General features: G+C 37.5%; 1 protein-coding gene across 2 annotated transcripts in view; it reads left to right on the top strand.

Annotated features, from left to right (window-relative positions):
* The window catches only part of ARHGEF10 (Rho guanine nucleotide exchange factor 10), a 2254368-nt gene that overhangs the window by 244035 nt on the left and 1990619 nt on the right, over nucleotides 1–19714 (top strand). For both annotated transcript variants that reach the window (XM_044073505.1, XM_044073484.1), the window contains exon 2: nucleotides 8398–8507. The gene's annotated coding sequence lies outside the window, so the exon portion shown is untranslated. The remainder of the gene's footprint in view (nucleotides 1–8397; nucleotides 8508–19714) is intronic.

Raw genomic sequence — 19714 nt, 5'->3', positions numbered from 1 at the left:
TGAATAATAGTCTGAGTACTGTCATCACAAAACACAAACTTACTCATCTAAAATATTGTTGCATTTTGCACAAACATATCCATATTTCATTACCCAAAACAGTCACCAAATATTCTATGAGAGGAGCATTGTTTCAAAAATCTTCTATCTAAAACATCTAGAAGACACTACCTGCCCATCTTCTCCAATGCCATCCACAGTGTACAGTTTCAATCTAATTTAAACAAGAAGAAAACTGATAATCCACTTAAACAACTGTCAATACTTCACAACTTCTTACAACTTTAATATAATGTAAACTTAAAGAAGGAAAGAAAACTCTTACCTCTCCTGCCACCTTATCTACCACATGAAACACATGAAACTCAACTGCTGTAAATCCTTCACACTCATTAAGGGTAGGAATTTAAATGGAGATCTGACCTAACCTCTCCCCTTTCCTTTTAGCATTAAAAAATAAACAGTAATACATTTTAACCACAGCCTTGGAAGAGAAAGATACAGTTAAGCATGGGGATCAAGCCAGTTACTCAATCCACCAGTTTTTAGCTCCACACACAAGCTGACACAAACATAGCCAGATGTTCTAAGTTAAAAGGCAGACTCAGCACATGATGTTTTGAGGTGCTGTCATTCTTCTTTCACTCCACCTATTTCCTCTTCTTTCTGAGGTGATAGAGCCCTGTGTATTTCCTTGAACTCGTGTGCTTTCTCATCTGTCAACTTCCAGTACTTCATCCTAGTGTATGTTGAATTCAGAGCCATTTGCAACCATCACTTGCAGCAGACTGTGGCATCCAGTGGTTTATGCTGTGGGCCAACTGTTTCACTGGGGATGACTGTGCAATTGTTGATTCTACAACAGTCCCCTTCCCTTTTTTGGCCACTTGTCAAGCTAATAAGATAGTTTTATCCGGAAGATCTATGTGCAAGTCTCTAGGAGTCTGCCCGTTGGTATTATATTTCATGGCAGATATGGAGAGTCCATCTCGCTTGCCACTGGGCCTAAAATCCACCAACTCCTGGTATAGAGAGACCACTGTTTTTACATGTAAACCAAGTTTCAGGAAATATGCAGGCATGGATGTTTTTCAAGTGCAGGAGTGCCTCAAGAGAAGACAATTTATTATTTAGACTTGTGCCACCTTAATGCAATCTGATTTTGGGACTGAAATGTTAGTTGCATTAAAATGTTAATGAACTGGACTCCATTTAAAAAAGGAGCTATGTGGGCACTAAAGTTTTCTGCTTCTGCTATTTATTTCATCACTAAACTACTCCAGGGTAACCAAGGTCACATTCTACTAGAGCCAATGTAACCACTATTTCCATTCTAAGAGGGGTCAACACTCAGGCCACCTGGAAAGCAGCTACATGGTCATCAATTCAATTTTTTTCAAAACATAACCATCTGGTTATCGTCTGGTGGGTTTTGCCTCAGACATCTTACAAGAAATCTCCCTAACTACTCCTTTTGAGCTGCATTCACCTCAAAATTTTAATATGTGAGTGTCTTACCCAGAAGTTACCTCTGCAGCAATAATGGGCAGTGCAGTAACCATAGTACATTTGTGTTACGAACATATCTTAGATGTAGCTGTATGAGTATGTCCAATATTGGCGGTAATATTTGTCTCTCTCCAGCCCTACTTTCCTTTCCATTCTTGAGAGGTCTTCTTTGGATTTTGGGCTGGTATCTACCAATTCTTAATCCGTATAATCCCCGTTTCAAATTTAAAAGGTATCTTTCCTTCCACAGGTTGATCTAGTACTTACATTCCAGATTGATCTAGGACTCCCTCCTCCGGGTGATCTACTACTTTCTCCCCAGGTTGATCTAAGGCTCCCTCCCCAGTTTGATCTAGTGGTTTCTCCCTGGGTTGATCTAGTGTCTTGAGAAGCAACTTATTATATCCCTTTTTGTTGCACATCCTAGTAAGGGGTCCATGTTCTTACAGGTACCTTTTCATACTGTGGTCTCAGACCTCACCACTAGTTGGAACCACATCTAGAAATAAGTAAAGATGGCACAGGCATACATCCCCCTTATGCCAGTGATGTGATGACATACAAGTGACAGGTACACAGCTCACCAGGAGGGGAAGAATGCAAAGCTCTGGAAGTAAGGCCAGACATCAGTCCTTCTGTAGTAGAATCCAGAAAAGTGATCACTGCTGCAACAGTGAACATAAACATCTGCAATTATGGTAAGTCCCTAACACATCTGCACTGTACTGTGTGGTTCATTCTTGGCTTCTTCAGTTAGTGTTAAAAACACTGTGCTACAGTGTTAGTTATTGGACTACAACCATTCACAGTCCTACAATTGATTTAGTTTTATATGTAGCAGCATAAAAGGGGCAGTCTGTCTTTCTTCCTTTTAGAACCACTTGACAGATCAAGCATAAATTCACATTATTATTCCAAGTTTTTCTTCAAGTTTTTTATTTATCATGGATACCAGAGGATAAATCCTTGACATGCAAGTGAGATGCATATGACAAAACAAGTTTTGGTGCATGCCCTGCTAGGAGAGCCTTACTTATTTTACCCCACAGCATCAGCATCATATCTTCACCTGCTCAGCTTATGATCTCTTAAACTCACCTTAAAGAGGAGGCGGGGAGGAGAGCTCTATGCTTTCTCATTCAAGGTAAAAGTAAGAAATAAAGGCTTGTAAGCCTTTTCCACTGGAAGAATGATTTTTCAAGATATGTGTTAGGTAATATTTCTCATGGAGAAAATATTGCTAAATAAGCATCAGAAGGAGATGGGGATGAAGTAAAAATTAATAGAGTATAACTAAATGGAAAAAAAAATCAGAGACGGTGAGTTGCTCTAACTGTTCTTCAGATCTTCAGCATGTCTGTTACTGACCCTGCTTACAGTGGTCCTTCTCTGTTCTCTGGTGATCATTCTACTAACCATTTAAAGCAGACTTTGATTTAGTAGGGTGACAGGTGTTTGGGCAATGTCCCAGTACTGAGCTTCTTTTTTTCAGTGGCTGTAGTGAAATTTATTTTCCTGTTGCTTTATTAGCCATGGACAAGAAGATCGGTAACTTGGAAGCTAAGCTGCATTCCTGCACTTTGGTAGGATCAAAGTCAGCTCGTGTTAGTTGGGCTCAGCAATGCGTGTCAGTAATATTAGCCCTACACAAAAGTGCTGGAAGCAATGTTGTTTAACTGGTCTTTGTGACTGCACTCTCTGTCTTCTTAACTGCACTCGTCTTTGACCTGATGCGTGCCACCCCAGAGAGCTTCCCAACCTTACCAAGCTTTAAGAAGCAGTCCTTCTGTCCTGCTGTAATAAAAATGGCCCTACATATAGTTATATCCTTGCCTTGTGAGTGGCACCCTGTGTACTAATTCATGTAAAAAATTACTATTTTTCAAACAGCAATGCAGGCCGTGTGTGTGTGTGTGTGTGTGTGTGTGTGTGTGTGTGTGTGTGTGTGTGTGTGTGTGTGTGTGTGTGTGTGTGTAATATGTGTTTAAGTAGCACAATTCCTATATTTATGGGTATGTAGACCTGATGTGGAGTTGTGCTATGAAAACTTGTGGATTTCTTAGCAAAAGTAGTAGATTTCTTTGGTGTGTCATTTCATTTTGTTTTAGCTAGATTTTTTTCTTCCTTTTTAAATGTTTTGTTATTAACCTTGTTGTTTGAATTGTCATACCCTGTCTTCACATGAGCATGTAGAAGTTAGAAAAGGTATTTGCTTGCTGTTAGATCCTATGAGCTATAACTTTAAATTAAAACCTGTACCATCGGTGTAAAAAGACTGACCAGTTACTATGTGCATCTTTATGGAGGCCTGCATTGAAAATGAGTATGGTCATTTTAATAAAGTAATATTTTTATGTACAGTAAAACCGGCTATAAGTGTAAAGGAAGAAGGGAGAAAAAGTTCATGCGAGAGTCTGTAATTTAACTTAACAATGCTGTACCCAACACTTTGTAAGAATTAGCCGCAGCTGTAAATAATAAAGTCAAGATTGTTTGGAACTTAAAAGGCAAAAATGAGCTACATTCTCTTCTAAGCCTGAAATGAAGACCTTCAATTCCCAAGGCAGCAATTAGGACTATAATTTTGATAATTTCAAGACAATCAAGACAAAAGACAGGATGTAGCTTTAAAATGACTTATCTACATAGAAGCATATCATATGTCTAACGCGCAAGTTTATTACTTCTGTCTGATACCAAGCAGATTCACGTATGATGAAGTCATACTGTCCTACTTAAAATAATTTGATTTTAATTAAATGTAGAATTCAGTTTTCTTAAGTCTGAATAAAGAATTTGTAGTTCTGTGTAAGACATAAGCTGCAATGCTATCATAAAGCTCAGTCTTTATAGTGCTTTGTAGTAAACCTTTCTAATGTGCTCAGCGTGATTACATTTGGCACTGCTAAGCTAGTTGCCAGCTTCATAAACTAAACCCATAAAAATGAAAGCAAAACTTGAAAGGATTTTCAGCTACATTTATGTAGCAGTAGCATTCTCTTGCTAATTAGTAGTTTAACACTCGCGGTGAAGGTAAACATTTATGTTCGGAGCTTTCCCTGTATGCAGTATAAAACCAACCCGTATGTGCCAATCATCTTTGATTGCTGTATTTAGATAGAACAGGTAATCACAAGAGACTACATGTCCTGTTTCAATATACTATGTGTATGGCACAAAAATTAGTGCCCTGCATAACACTTCAAGTTTGCATGGCTTAAGGTCACTTAAAGAAAAATGTATGGTATCTTTTGTTGCACATTTCCAGAAATGATACCAGACTCACTGGGTACAGAACAAAGTGACCTTGTTTTTTTAGCTATTATAGTATTCATTGAGGCTGAAAGATTGTTTATATGTGTTGTGTTCTTCCTATTGCCATTGTAGCAGAGATCCATTTAGGTAAAGGGATAGAGAAGGGTTAGGTAATGAAACGTACCCCTTCACAACATAAAGCTTATTTGTAAGTCTCAGGACAGTAGAAATGGAGCTACGTAAGGTAGTGCCTGTCTGCCCTAGTCATATTAAGGGATTAAGTTGTTAAAAATGTGCTTGTGCATGTGCACAAACAGACACGCATATCCTAATGACATTCTTGTGTATCAGGGTGTAATAAATCATTTTTCACCATGTGTGTATCATCAACATATGTTTACATTCTGTGCGTGTCATAAATTCACAGACTTTCAGAAATCCTTCTCTAAAACCCCATGTCATCCAAGTTAAGACAAGCACATCAATCAAAATCAGTAAAACAGTCAAACTGCACACATCATGCACTAAAAGTAAATATGACCCTCCCTAAAAGAAATGCTATCATCTAAACGATCCCTGATAAAACCCAGATCTAACATTAGCTTTACAAAAAAGTTAAACATAATAAAAATAAAGTAAAACACAAGTATTAAACCATAAATTAACAAATGTTAATATACCTCTCTCTCACTATACAAGTATGTACCTAATATTTATTTATTCATTTTACATTTGTTAACCGGGACACCTTATAAAATATGTTTAAAATCACCTCTGAAGAAGAGGGGAAACTATCCACAAGACTGCCCTTCATACAAACCTATGAAAACTACCTGAAAACATTTCCCAAAAAACAACCAAAGCAAACAGCATAATTACTCCATCCTAACAGAATGAATGGGAATCAGTGAGTCAAAGTAACAACGTCACAAAATGGATAACTGGAATATGTAGTGGTCTAGCTCATGTGATACATGACATGTTGTGCTACACGATTAAGGAACTATTGCTGGGATTTAGAAACAGTTAGCAAAAATAACAACACAAAATACCATGGTGTATGGCAAAACTCATTATGAGACCAGTTCAGAGACATAGTGCAACTGATGTACCCTGAGAAAACATCATACGCAAATGACCATACAACGGCTTAGAAGAGAGTGACATTATGCTAATGAGATCACATGTGAATGCAGATAAGTATAATCAACATGGTAGAGTGATTCAGAATCTTATAAAAATTGCACATTGCTTCAGGCAGAAAATTTGTACACATTCATTTCCCAGTGGCTAGGGGGAGAGATATTTATTAAAATGCTAGCAGTAGCATCTGCAACAGTGAGGCTATATTTGTTAGGGGCCAAACTTGTACCCAGTGTGCACAGCAATGCAAGGGGGCCAAACTTGTACCCAGTGTGCACAGCAATGCAAGGGGGCCAAACTTGTACCCAGTGTGCACAGCAATGCAAGGTATCTCCTTGTATACTGTACACAGATTTGAATATGCCTAACATAACATCACCTCCAAGATGGTGCATAGCTGACCATAGTGGTATGGACAGAGACACCATATGAGAGCTGGTAGGGTGCACTGAATACCAGTGTGTGTGGACATTGGTATATACAGCATTGACTATCATTGCTGTAGGGACCTTGGAGCAACTCTTATTTTCTATAAACTTAGATTTTTTAATGGCATTAGAGTGTCACATGGATACATAGCTGAAAGTAAGTGGTGAAAGTTTCTAAAGTAACACAGCATGGAGATAAGGAAGAAGGGCAGACTGTAAAATGTGTTTTTTGGATATAACCCTTCACCAAAAGAATTGTTGATTCATAAACCCTGTAACAAAACATGAAGAGATCAAAAACATAATGGGCGTTGTACATACATATGTTATTTATTTATTTATATTTGTTAACTGGGATAGAACACTCATCCAAGAGGAACTATTTCATGCTCAGACTGATGTAAATACACAAAATGCACCCTAAGTAAATTTTACAGTGCAGTGATACTACAGAGGTAGCAAAGCATAGGTACATGAATGCCATTAAAAACATTAGTATACAGGCAGAAGTAATCACTTCATGGTATAAGGAACAATATAGCTCATAAGTCATTGATCTGAAAGAGGAATTATGCAATTGTTACTGAATAAAGCACTTGGGCACATATAATCATCTGGAGCTCTTAGAACAGAAAAGGCCAAGCAAATCGCACTTTTTAGAAAGCTACATGCCCACACAGCCCCATGCCTAATTTTAGAGACCTTTCTGGACTTGGTCTTCTCAGTCTCCCATTTATGAAAATGTTGACTTTTTTACCTCCTGTTTTCTGGTATGAGCATCAAACATAAAACCAGTGTCAGGAAGGCTTCTGTGAGCATGTCTCATTCAGAATTGACTTATTAAGCCATACTTATATTGAGGAAGTGGTCCTGGCTTGCTCCTTTGGAAGGCTTCATCTTTGTCCTTTTTCAGTCTTTTCCACCTGGATGATGCAGGTATGAAGTGATGTTACAGGGACATTCTATTTAATATATCACCTGCACTGAGTATGTTCTGACTAGGAGAAATGGCCTCCACTGACTATTAGAAGTCAGTCTGCTAAAGCCCAGAGGCCATACCCACAACTTTTCTCTGCTTCTTCCTCCCTATTTGATCCTATGCCAGCCAGAATTAAAAAAAAAAAAAAACAGCCCCACATACTAGGCAGTTTTGATCAATGCCCAGACACTGTACATCTGGACCAGTGACCAACATTACTATTTTCTGGTTACAAATAATACAGTTCTACAACCCCCCTGTCTAGAAGTCATTGCCCATGATGGGAATTGAATGTAATTTGATAACATGCTAAGATACGTAGAGGAGAGCACATCTGGGGCTGTGGTCTAGCCAGCCATTGCAGAGACTCCACAAGAAAAATAGAATTTTTAGGATTACATAATGGGTACTTTAATAAAAACAGAAACACACACACACACCATAGATGGATGCACATTTTTTACTAGAATCCTTTCTGTATGGTTTATGCCATTTCTTGAAGCATCACTTGCTAAACTTGTTTATAAATATGCTGTTTAAACAGAAATGTTCAGAAAAGCTGACATTATGCACATGTATGATTGTATCACACTAAAAAGTATCATTTTTCTTATAGTCTGAAGAGTGTTTTAACACTGTGAATTGGAGTGCGCTGTATAGATGTAAAAACTGGAACATAAAACATGGTGTCTTCTTTATATTTTTAATTGGCAAGACACATGCTAAGTCATTTATAGTCAGATAAGTCATTTATAGTCAAACTTACTTAACAGTGATTTGTTGTAGTGTTTTAGTGTATGAAAAAATCGATATATGTTTATTTTTTTGTGATTCTTTGCTAATTTGCTAGCATTGCTTGTTTTAAATTTCTGTATGCTGGAAGCCTTTTTGTGGCTTTTATTATGAGAACCACACCCATTCTAGATTATACCTTGGTTTAAACTCCGTTTTCATTTCCTTCTTGCACACATTTGAAAATAAAAAGTCCCTTTCTTGTAGCAAACGTGATAAACATAGAGATGTAATACTCAGAATGTTGTCATATTCATTTCAAACCATTTTGCGTATGTATTCCTTTGACAGATATACATTTTTGATGTCTGTATGACAGAATATGAAAACCAAAGATTAAACTCTGTCGTCTCTGGTGTTGGAATAAATGACCCCATGGTACATCTGGCTTCTGCTTTCAGGTCTGTATCTAAGATATTTTTGGTATCCTTCATTTGTATGATATACAGTGCAAAGAATCAGAATCTTCTATCTTTAATGTAGCGATGTGATGTTGCTGGCATGTTCAGAAAAGAATGTCCTTGTAAAAGTTACACTTTTGGTTCAGTGGTTTAGATCCTCATCATGATCATTTATAAATGTAAAACAGGAGGTGCATTAGTAGTTTCTGTCTTTATGACTTAATTTTATTGCCATTGTGGTTAATGTGGTCTGTGATCTCACCATTTTTAGACTTCTTTCCTACTGTGGCCTGAATTTAGTCTGAAGTCTTGGCAACATTTACTAGAGACGGATCGTACATCAGAGTGAAGAGGGTCATGAACGTTACACTGTATCTTTGCAACTAATAATTTAAGTTTGTTGTTGAATACTTAACAAAAATATTGAGCCAACTTAATTAAATGCTAAAAAGTAGTATTTACTGAAGTTCTGGAAAACATGAGACCTTCTTCTTGGGCTGACATTATTGCTTTTCAGCTTTTCATGTATACACGTGTGTGTTTGTGTGTATGTGTACTCTATGCGCATGTGTCACTGCACAAGTTTATGTGTATGTGTTTTGTGTGACCTTACAGTAGCTTAGATTGCTCAATCAGCTCTGGAATTCCTACACGTATTCACATGTATGAGCTGTTATATTGTATTATTAGGCATGTTATTGTTTTCTTCACAAATATTACTTCCAGACTCTGGCACTTTATTTTACATTTAAAACTGATGAGTAAAGTACAGTGTAGTGGTGCAGCGGTAGCGTTATTGTCTCACTGCAAGGGGTTCTCCAGTTCGATTCTCGGCTGGAGTGCCCTCTGTACAGAGTCTGCATGTCCTCCCTCTGTTCGTGTGGGTTTTCTCCGGGTACTCCAGTTTCCTCCCACGTTACAAAAACATACATCTGGAGAGTTTATCCCCGGGCCACTGCTGAAAATTGGCTTCGTTCTAAGTCAGACTTTCCTGGTTAACAAATGTTAAATAGAGAATTTATAATTAAGCTACATATGAGTTTTAAAGCCATCTGTAGGCCTTCCATTAAGTAAGTTGATCTGTTCTTTATAAATACTGTACAGTTATTTTTGAATGTTTTTACTTCACTGAGTATGCATAGACTGGCCAGCGCTGATTTTCTCTGTTTCAGTAGGGTCAGATTTGTACACATATATGTTAAACAGTAGAAAAGAATTCTTGAAAATTGTTGTAAGACTGTTCTACTGGAATTTCACTGTAGACATTAGCAAACTGTACATTACTGTTTAATTCATTTTCAGATCATTCTGTTTCACTGGCACAATCATAAATATATAAATATGAAAAGATATGCGTCTGGAGTGTTTCTCCCTGAGCGTCCTCTGAAAATTGTCTCGTTCCAAGTCAGACTTTCCTGGTAAAGAAGTGTTAAATAAATACATATAAGAAGTATTGGTGTTTCTGGATATGTCTTCTGAGAAGACAATACCCATCAAATGTACTTATTTGCAGACCACATATTTGCAGCTTGATTTGTCTGTTATTGACTACAGATACGTATTACTGTATCCCTAAGTAAAGTTGTAGGTACCTGTTGTGCAAGTACTTTAGCAAATCTATGAGTCAAGGTTTTGAGCAAATGAATGCCAGTGTGCATTGTTTATAAAGTGATGCTCTAATTATCTACTCCTTTTTCAACTATTATATGTATGCATGTAGGTGTGTGTGTGTGTGTGTGTGTGTGTGTGTGTGTGTGTGTGTGTGTGTGTGTGTGTGTGTGTGTATATATACTATTACCAGGTAAAAACAACTGTGGAAAGAAAAAAATCCTGGTATATCTGATGACAAGAACACACAAGAGCCCGGGTAAGATTTGAGCGCTTTCGTTCGCTAGTTTATTGTGTAACCAAATCGAACTTCATCAGAAATCTAATACTGAGCATTCCAACGATCTTATTTGTACTGTTATGCAAATGTGCTACATGATGTAATAATGTCATGCCTGCTAGTAACTAAACTCCCACCAGGTTATCTGATCCATTTCAGCATGCACTTAATAGTGAGACTCCCACTAAGTCCTGGGACTGTGTCTACCCTCAGTTCTATTTGCCATTTCAGTTCTCTGACTTCCTGGGGGGGGAGGGTGCTGGACTCTCCGCTAAATGTCTGGACTTGTTCTAGTACTAGGAATTCAAATAAGGGGGATGTTGCATTGGGTTATATGTTTGGCTAGTGCCTTAGTGGGGTTAGTGCGCCGTGTTGCTTGGTAGTGTTCTGTGATTCTGTCACTAAGTCTACGTGTGGTCATACCTAAGTAGAAACTTTGGCAATGTTTGCATTTCCCTAAGTACACCACGCTGGTAGTTTTGCAGTTGAAGCTGTTATGGAATGATTGGTAGGGCTCTATTGGCTACTTCCACGCTGCTACCTTTCTTGATGTATTGACAACAGCTGCATTGCCCACAGGGGAGGGTGCCTGGTGTAGTATGGGAGTTAGAGTGCTGGTGTGGGTCTGAGTTCTAGTAATTTTTTGAGGGACAGGGTCCTTTTATAGCAAAAGTTAGGTTTGTAAATATGCAATGTAAAAATACATGTAGAGCAGACTGAAACTGAATGCTTTATGCTAAACTTTAATAAATCCAGTAGTACAAAAATATAACTTTGGAGGAGTGCTTTCATCTTGTACAGCTAGGACTGTATCTGATACAGTTAATTTTTCATATAAAACACAGAGGTTTCTATAAAAATTGTCTAAAAAAACAAGTGCCTGTTGTGAAAGAGAATCTGTCTACTATGATTGACTAGAGGAGGTTTTATTGTTGGAATGCAAACTAAGAGAAGGCACTGTACTTGATCATAGTGCATTGACAAAGATAATTTCCATGTTTAGGCCATGGGCTTAGTAGTGTGAGTTAATTGTCAAAATTCTGCTTTTTCATAATAAAGAGGAAAGGTGATCAGTTAGCTTGCTGCCCCCCCCCCCCCATACTAGTAATGGAAATGTTCATTTACTTAGCCGTTATTAGGGCATTCATTGAATATAATGTCTCCTTTGGCATGTATCTGTCCAGACACATGCAACAACGGCAACACCCTCAAAGATACCTTACTAAATGGATGCAATCCCTAAACAACATGTCCTACATGGAACAACTCAAAGCTCTGTCACTATACTTGGTATCCTACAGACTGCCAACAGGTGCCAACAGGTGACAAGTGTCTAGCATACAAGACATCCTCAGACCCAATAATGATGAAGTTACTGCACATCAGCAAGTCAAATGGCATCAGAAATACTCAGTCTAGGGATCTAAACCTCTTCTGTAACAGCAACAGAATGGTTTGGAGGGACATGCACATCTCGCAGAGGATACAGCTGCTCTGGAACAGACTGTCCAGCCGCATACAACAAAATTCATCTCTGTTCATTTTAAGTGCAACTTGAATCTATGGATGGGAAATAGAAAATTTATCAAAGGACTGGCCCCTGTATTACTAATGGACAGAGGCAGCTCCTAAATGCTTTATCCCATTCCCATGCATGGGTTCCCTTACATTATCTGTTTTCTAATCCCATTTAGTCTCATTAGGGTTAATATATAATCATTGAACATGGGATGGATAAGGCCAATCTCTAACCAAATGAAATAGGTTAATTTGAGTACAAAAAGGGAAACTGGCGAGGTTTAAAATTGTCGTCAAAGGCAGCTAGCCTCGTACTTACCTATGAACCTATGAACATATAAAAGGCTCTTTCTTCTCCAGCCTTAGCTGAGACGTCTTCATATGTAGGAAATATAGTACACAGTATAAGAAACCTATAGCATAAAAAATATAATGGTGAAATAAAATGGAAGCAGGACAGTTTGACCCTGGACAAGTCAACCCTAATGCAATTGTATACACTTTCATATTTAAATTTACATTTATTGTCTGTGAGAATATGTATTGGACAGTTTAATCCCGGATGGTTTGACCCTGGAATGTTTGACCTAAATAAAATTTAATAAAAGCATTTTTTGTAATAAATAAATAATAAACCACACAAAAATTAAATAAACAGTTTTTCAATTAAATTTAATATTTTAATCAAGATTTTTAAATAATTTAATATATTATTTAATTTTTTTAAATGTGTAATGTTAATTTATTTAATCTATTATTTAATATGTTAATATGAATTTAATTAATAAAAGTTTTAACATGTTTAAAATGAAATCAGTTTTGAATTTTAATCAGGAAGTTAACACACTATTTAGCATTTTAAGGTGGCCCATTAAGAAATGGGAACCAGTAGGTGGCAGTAGCTAAATTTTTCTATTTTGCCGTGATGAAACTTTAATGTAATGACTATGCTTCCTGCCTTACGTGTCAAAATACTGTTTTAAGAAAACTAAACTAAGACTTTTTTCTGGGAAGATAATCACTCAATAGTTTATGTGGTACATTTAATTTAACAGTTTATGTGGTACGTTTAATTTAACAGTTTATGTGGTACGTTTAATTTAACAGTTTATGTGGTACGTTTAATTTAACAGTTTATGTGGTACGTTTAATTTAACAGTTTATGTGGCATGTTTAATTTAACAGTTTATGTGGCATGTTTAATTTAACAGTTTATGTGGCATGTTTAATTTAACAGTTTATGTGGTATGTTTCTTTGTATCGCTAACAAAATGCTTTCATAAGTGTCTTTATAAGGTTGTGCGAGCATCCGCACATTGGATAAAAAAATGTTATTGACTGTCATAATTTGGTGACTGTAAGCCTCTACTTTTTTTCTAAAAAGTTTTAGATTTTAGGGGGAGTTCTGAGCTACAGTCGGGGACATTTAAGAAAATATTTTTTCTTGGATGCTTTGCTAGTTTGTAATGTTGGTGCCAGCCTTGAAGATGTAGAAGTAATTCTATAATGCTAATGTATGAATTTTAAGCCAATGCTGGACTTGCAGGCTTTTTTTATTTGAATTTTAGATTTTTTTTTTAAGCTGTAATTTTGTAATCCATTAATGCTACTAATGTTAATAATGTTAATACTGGGGCCAAATTATCTGGGTTCAAAATGGCCGGGGTCAAAACATCCTGTACCCAATAAGATGGATAGATAAGTGAAACTAGGAGTCATGCAAAGCCAAGGTAAAGCTATTGAAAACTAGGTTACAGGTCACACACCAATGTCAGGCAAAACAGTAATAACTTATAAGCAGAAAGGTCATCTGAGCCTTGTAACTAGGAGCCTGTTCAATATGAACCATAAAAATAAAGGCAAAAACAATGAGAACAACTGTATGAGCCAAAAACTGTAAATTAGCGAATGTATAAATACCAAACAATAGAAACAGCACCAAATACATAGAGTATAGCACTGCAGATGATGATAAAAAAATGCTTATTGCAGAGACTAAAAAAATAGTTCACAAAGACATACCATTGCTTAACACTGTAGAAATAAAGTTTTTGACATGAAATAAAACAGTTGTAGCAGTGAAGAAAAACATACTGGGCAGAACCTGTGGGTAAAAACCTACAGGAGAGTTGGTGTTGAGCCATCAGGTACTAGGAAAAAAACATTGTACCTCACAGGTCCAAGTATTGATGTGATAATGTTTTTAAGAGAAAAGTCCAGCTAGGGTGCTGGCAGGAGGTCCATTCCTATGCCAAAGCTAGTGGGTTTATATATATATATATATATATATATATATATATATATATATATATATATATATATACACACAGTAGCTATATGTGTGGGCGTTGTAGAGTGACACAGGTGCACGTGTTTGTGTGTATCTGTGTGTGTGTGTGTGTGTGTGTGTGTGTGTGTGTGTGTGTGTATGTGTACATATATATATATATATATATATATATATATATATATATGTATATATATATATGGGTCTAGCTCAGTAGACCAGAATTACACTTAATCAGAATTACTTTACCGAGACACCATCACCGAAGGTTTTATAAACCGAAGCTTCACATTACCACATTTTTTACAGGGAATAGAGGCACTTGGCCAGCTTGGGGAAATTTGGGGAAATTTGTCCTTTTCCCCACTGTGGTGTGATCCCAGAGTTGGTATATTTAGTTAGGGGTGCTCTGATGAAGTTCTGAGATACTAAAGAACAAAAGCACGTAGCTATTCCAATATTTTTCTTTTCTTTGCATATAGTTGTTTGATGCTCTCTGAATCTCCATTTGGTTGAAACATTTGCAGTGTTTTTATTTTTTATGTTTTGAATGTCATTTCAAACCCAACTGACCCCTTTGTTTTGATTTCAAGAATGTGGTTGCTGTACATCTGTGACTCAGGTTTTTGCAAATATCTGGTGGTCTTGGATATGTTCAACTTGAATAAATAAAGAGATTTTGCATTAAAAAATGGATATAATTACATAAAATATTGCAAACGTCTTAAGAAGTTAAACTTATACTCTGTGTATTAAAGACTTGCTAGGGCAATTGGATCATGCTTTAAAGAGATCTAGAGACAAACGTGATTCATAAAGGTGGATATTGCTACTTTCTGTTATGCAGTGCTCAGCTCTACATATTTATTTGCTTATTCAGAGTTTCTGTCATCCTTCATACTTGTTTTTGATTGTTGGGCTGTATTTCCTGATGATTGATTTGTTTAATTGCACATGTAATGTGCATTTTCCTACCTCACTTAGTTGTTGCATAAGCTGTATGCAGCTTACTTGACTAGTGTTATAGTCATGTAGCAGACTTGCTGTATAAGCTATGTATAACTTGTTTAATCATGCATACACAAGGAAACTTGCTGCTGCATCACTTTTGGCATAAGCTGTATGTAACTTTGATTTATCATGGACAGATTGTGGTTTAGGGTATATCTACATTATAGTTTAGTACAATGATTGCATAAAGGCAGCACAGGTTAACTATAATTTGTCTGTATCAGAAAGACCGTAGAAAAGATGTGCACACATGCGGCGTAGAGACCGGACTGTCATACATCATGACCTGTTCACAGTGCACTTATTGCAGGATTGCCTGATAAAGGCACGGTCATGCTTATCTAGGGATGTCAGTCAGTGAATCAGGTAGGCTCTCAGAATTAACTCCTTTAAAGATGAAGGGCTGCACATCACTTGGGGGTGTTGTACTTTGGGGATACGGTTGAAGTTGCTCCCAGCAGGGACATGCTATATTAGCAAATATATAGACAACAGCAGAAATGCTGAGGTCTATGGATGTGTGCCCATAGCATAAGTATGTAATGCACATGGTACCCCGTATTTGGTTACTACTACGTGTACTGTAGACATGTATGTTGTGTCACAGTTGTGATAGCAAAGCAGTATTCTGTCTGCTACATTGAAAGGAGTTATTCACAGACAATTCTTGCTCATTGGCCATGGTTATGGTCCACGTCTATTTTACATGTATTTAAGGATTCACTACATAATTTTGAAATATTGAATTTCAAAATCTCGAGACCATATAGCTGAAACCCCTAAATACCGAAATACCAGAAGCGCGAATTTCAAAATCCCGAAGTTCAGAGATGTTGAAGTAGTAGTGCTTCTGGTATTGCGTTTTGTGAATGGATAGGTGGAAGGTCAGCTAAGTATCTATGTTTGTGTGTTGGTTAGGGGCTTTAGTGTGTGTGTGTGTGTGTGTGTGTGTGTGTGTGTGTGTGTGTGTGTGTGCGTGTGTGTGTGCGTTGTAACTGTGATGTGTGTGTGTGAGGGGAATGTAGGTGTGTGGTGGTGTTTCCATGTGTTTGTCTGTGTAGTGCGACCTTGGAGTTAGAATATTTAACTGAGGGGTGCAGGGAGGCTTGCCCCCTCCTTGTATGTAATGTAAGTTTGTGTGTTTGTGTTTTGGGCAATGGTGTGTGTATGTGTATGTGTGTGGTGTATGTTTAGTGTAGTGTTCGGGATTTTGAAATTCGCACTTCTGGTCTTTCGGTATTTAGGTGTTTCCACTATAAGGTCTCGAGATTTTGAAATTCGATATTTCAAAATTTCGAGATTATGTAGTGAACCCGTATTTAAACATAACAATCTGGTTGTACCTGAACTTCCAGTGCTGGAGATTGTGTAATCACTGTGTTGCAGTGTATGTGACTGACTTTCTGTGCTACTGTAGATGGTATTCTACTGTACTTTGCACTTTGTAGCATTTAACCACAGTAGTATTATGACTGACTTTATAGCTTTTAGCAACATATATACCATTGCTATTATTCTACTGTTTTATGCTGAACAACATGTCAGTTGTGGTGAGCAGTCAAGATGTTTATGTACTTTGCTGAGGTTAGCTTGTACTTGTAATCCCTTGTTTCTCGAGAGTATTGTGATCTCTTACTCCTTTGGTTAGGGCTTTGCAACTTGCAGACTTTTCCAGTGCCTATTATTTGCATTGTTGCACCATACCTGATGACTAAGTGGAAATCGTTCCCCATTTGCAAGTGTTTTCTGAATTGTATAACAGTCTATTATGTGATCTCTGAGGTTTATATTATTTCATTGAGTTTTCAGAAACTCGAAATTCATTTGGTCGAGAACATATGATTGATTTTCTAAAAACTCGAAATAAAAAAAATAACTTTTTGCAGGGGGGGGTGAAGCCCTCCTGTGCCCCCACACTCCCTGCAATTATGTATACCAACTCTGAGATTGCACTGCAGTGGGGAACAGAGTAAATTCCCCTTTGAAGCAATTTTGTGTAGGTCACAGTACATTGGGAATTGGGGAATTTACTCTTTTGGTCTGGTAGAAAATTCCATTTTACATAATGAATTATTGGAATTACTTGATTCTACTGGATTAAAAGTTATAGAACTCTTAATGAAAGACAATGAGAGAAGGATTAATTCAGTATGTATTGAGTTGAAAGAATTAAAAAATGCCATTTGTTCTGACCTTATTTTTAACACTCTTAGAGATGAATATAACAGTGTATTTTCAAAACTGGACAGTATGATTAAACATAATAAGGAATGAAAGTGTCAAAAATTACTTAGGGATAGATGTGAATATTAAAATAGGAGTGCCTACCCTAAACCTCTTCGTTCATTGCATACAATGGCTAATGGATGTGTACACAACAATTTGTACAATTTGAATTGTAATATTAACTTTGCTCCAGGACATCCTGATGATGGCCTGGTGGAAAGAACCACAGATGAGACATTCTGACAGAATTGTGAAGAAGGAAGAATCATCTTCACGCCAGAGGAAGACCAACCCTCCCAACAGATGACAGCATGGCTGAGGGAGGGGGAAGAGGTTTTAGCTCCTGCTGTCACAATAGCCCGCTGTAATTGTGGATGTAAAGGACAATTCAATACATCGAACAGTGATGATTTTAAAATATTTAATTTATCCAACTTTTCTTTAACTGAAAGAGTAGTGTCCTTATTTCAAAAATACTTTCAGTTTATTCCCAGTTTTAGGGAGGATATTGTGAAACTTTTAATTCAATTGGAATTGTACACTAGACAGTTAAACATATGTTTATTTTTTTTCCAGTATGACTCATTCTATCCACGAAGTAAGTGTTAAGGGAAAAATGCATTTTTATCCCCATCTAATATGCTTGCCTCTACTTTTCAAAGAATAAGTGAAAACAAATTTAGACAACTGCATGTGGTTGGGGAAAATTTATAGATATTTTGTCTATGGAGAAGAGAGAGTTCTTAAACTTCATAACGACGGACAGAACTTTAAGAATAATGAAACCAGTTAAGAATAGAGGGGATAGTTGTTATGAATACTCTTGATTATTCTTTAAAGATGTATGACCTATTATCAGATGAAACTAGATATAAGAGGGTATTTAAAAATGAAATTAACATAGGTTCATTGGTAGGTACTAGGCTATTGGCCCTAGGGCCTGTACAAGCCTAGCCAGAAAGGTACCCTGGCTTTCGCCACCCAAGAAAATTATTTTCCTGTGCCACTGTCGAGCAGAGTCACAGAAGTGATCCCTGGGGTGAATTTCCTATTACCCATCCAATCATCAAGATTTTTCTTGAAGAGTGCTAATGAGGAGCTCTGTTTGACATAGATAGGTAGTCTGTTCCAGAGTATGGGAAGTGTCTGGAACAGGAATCTATCCCTCCAGCATGTCCTGTTTATTGTGGTGACAGGGTTTAGGTCCCTAGAGCGTGCAGCTCGGAGGGATTGGGATTTCTTTAAGTGGAGCATGTCCAACAGCTCTGGGTTTGACATAGCTTTGTATGTTAGGCAGAGATCGCCTCTGAGTAGGCGATATGCGACGGAGTAAAGCTGGAGTTTTTTGAGACGGTCTGCATAGGGCATCTGTTTGAGGCCAGTAATCCTCTTTGTGAGGTATTTCTGTGGCCTTTCCAGTTGTTGTAGATGTCTTGTGAGGTACATACCAAAAGGAGCGTTGTACTCTATAATGGGTCTAATGAGTGACCTCTTTTTTTCTGGATGAGAAACCTTTTGTGATGAGGTGTGCCATGTAGAAGGATTTCCTAACCACTGTGGTGATGTGATTATCAAAGGAAAGACTAGTGTCCACCTGTGTCCCAAGGCCTCTTATCACACTTTCGGTGTTATGTAGACTACCACCTATGTGGTAGTTCATGGGTGCAGAGTTTTTTCCAAAGGGGATGACAATGCACTTTTTGGCATTGAGCTTGAGGTCATGGTTTTGACACCAGGCATCTGTCTCAGTGAGGCCCTTTTGTAGGATGTCCACATCATTAAGAGTTTTGATTATGGCTCCTAGTTAGCAGTCATCTGCGAACTTTGTTAGCCAAAGACCTTCTGTGTTAGCCTGTACTTCAGAGAAGTAGATACCAAACAGGAGAGGACCCAGGACTGAACCCTGTGGTACTCCACTTGTCACTGGTCTGATGTTTGATTTGGAGTCTGCTACTTTCACAGTCTGGTTCTGTCAGTAAGCCAGTTGGCAACCTATCTTGTGACATAGGGATTTATACCTAGTTTAGTGAGTTTATCTATAATTCCAGAGTGGGGGATGGTGTCGAACGCCTTGGTGAGATCTAGATAGTCTGTGTGAACCACCTTACCCTCATCTGTGGCTTTGGTGACTGCTTCAAAGAAGTCTATCAGGTTTAGGAGACATGATCTGCCTTTTACAAACCCGAACTGTGTGGGGTCCAGAGTTTGGAGATCTCCAATGTCTTTGTTTATGAGTTCCATGATGATACGTTCCATGGCCTTGCAGACCAGACTTGT

This window comes from Protopterus annectens, chromosome 1.part1 (assembly GCF_019279795.1).
Source record: "Protopterus annectens isolate FY-2018-M chromosome 1.part1, PAN1.0, whole genome shotgun sequence".
Taxonomy (NCBI): Eukaryota; Metazoa; Chordata; order Ceratodontiformes; family Protopteridae; genus Protopterus; species Protopterus annectens.
This window is presented reverse-complemented; position numbering and strand designations above follow the sequence as displayed.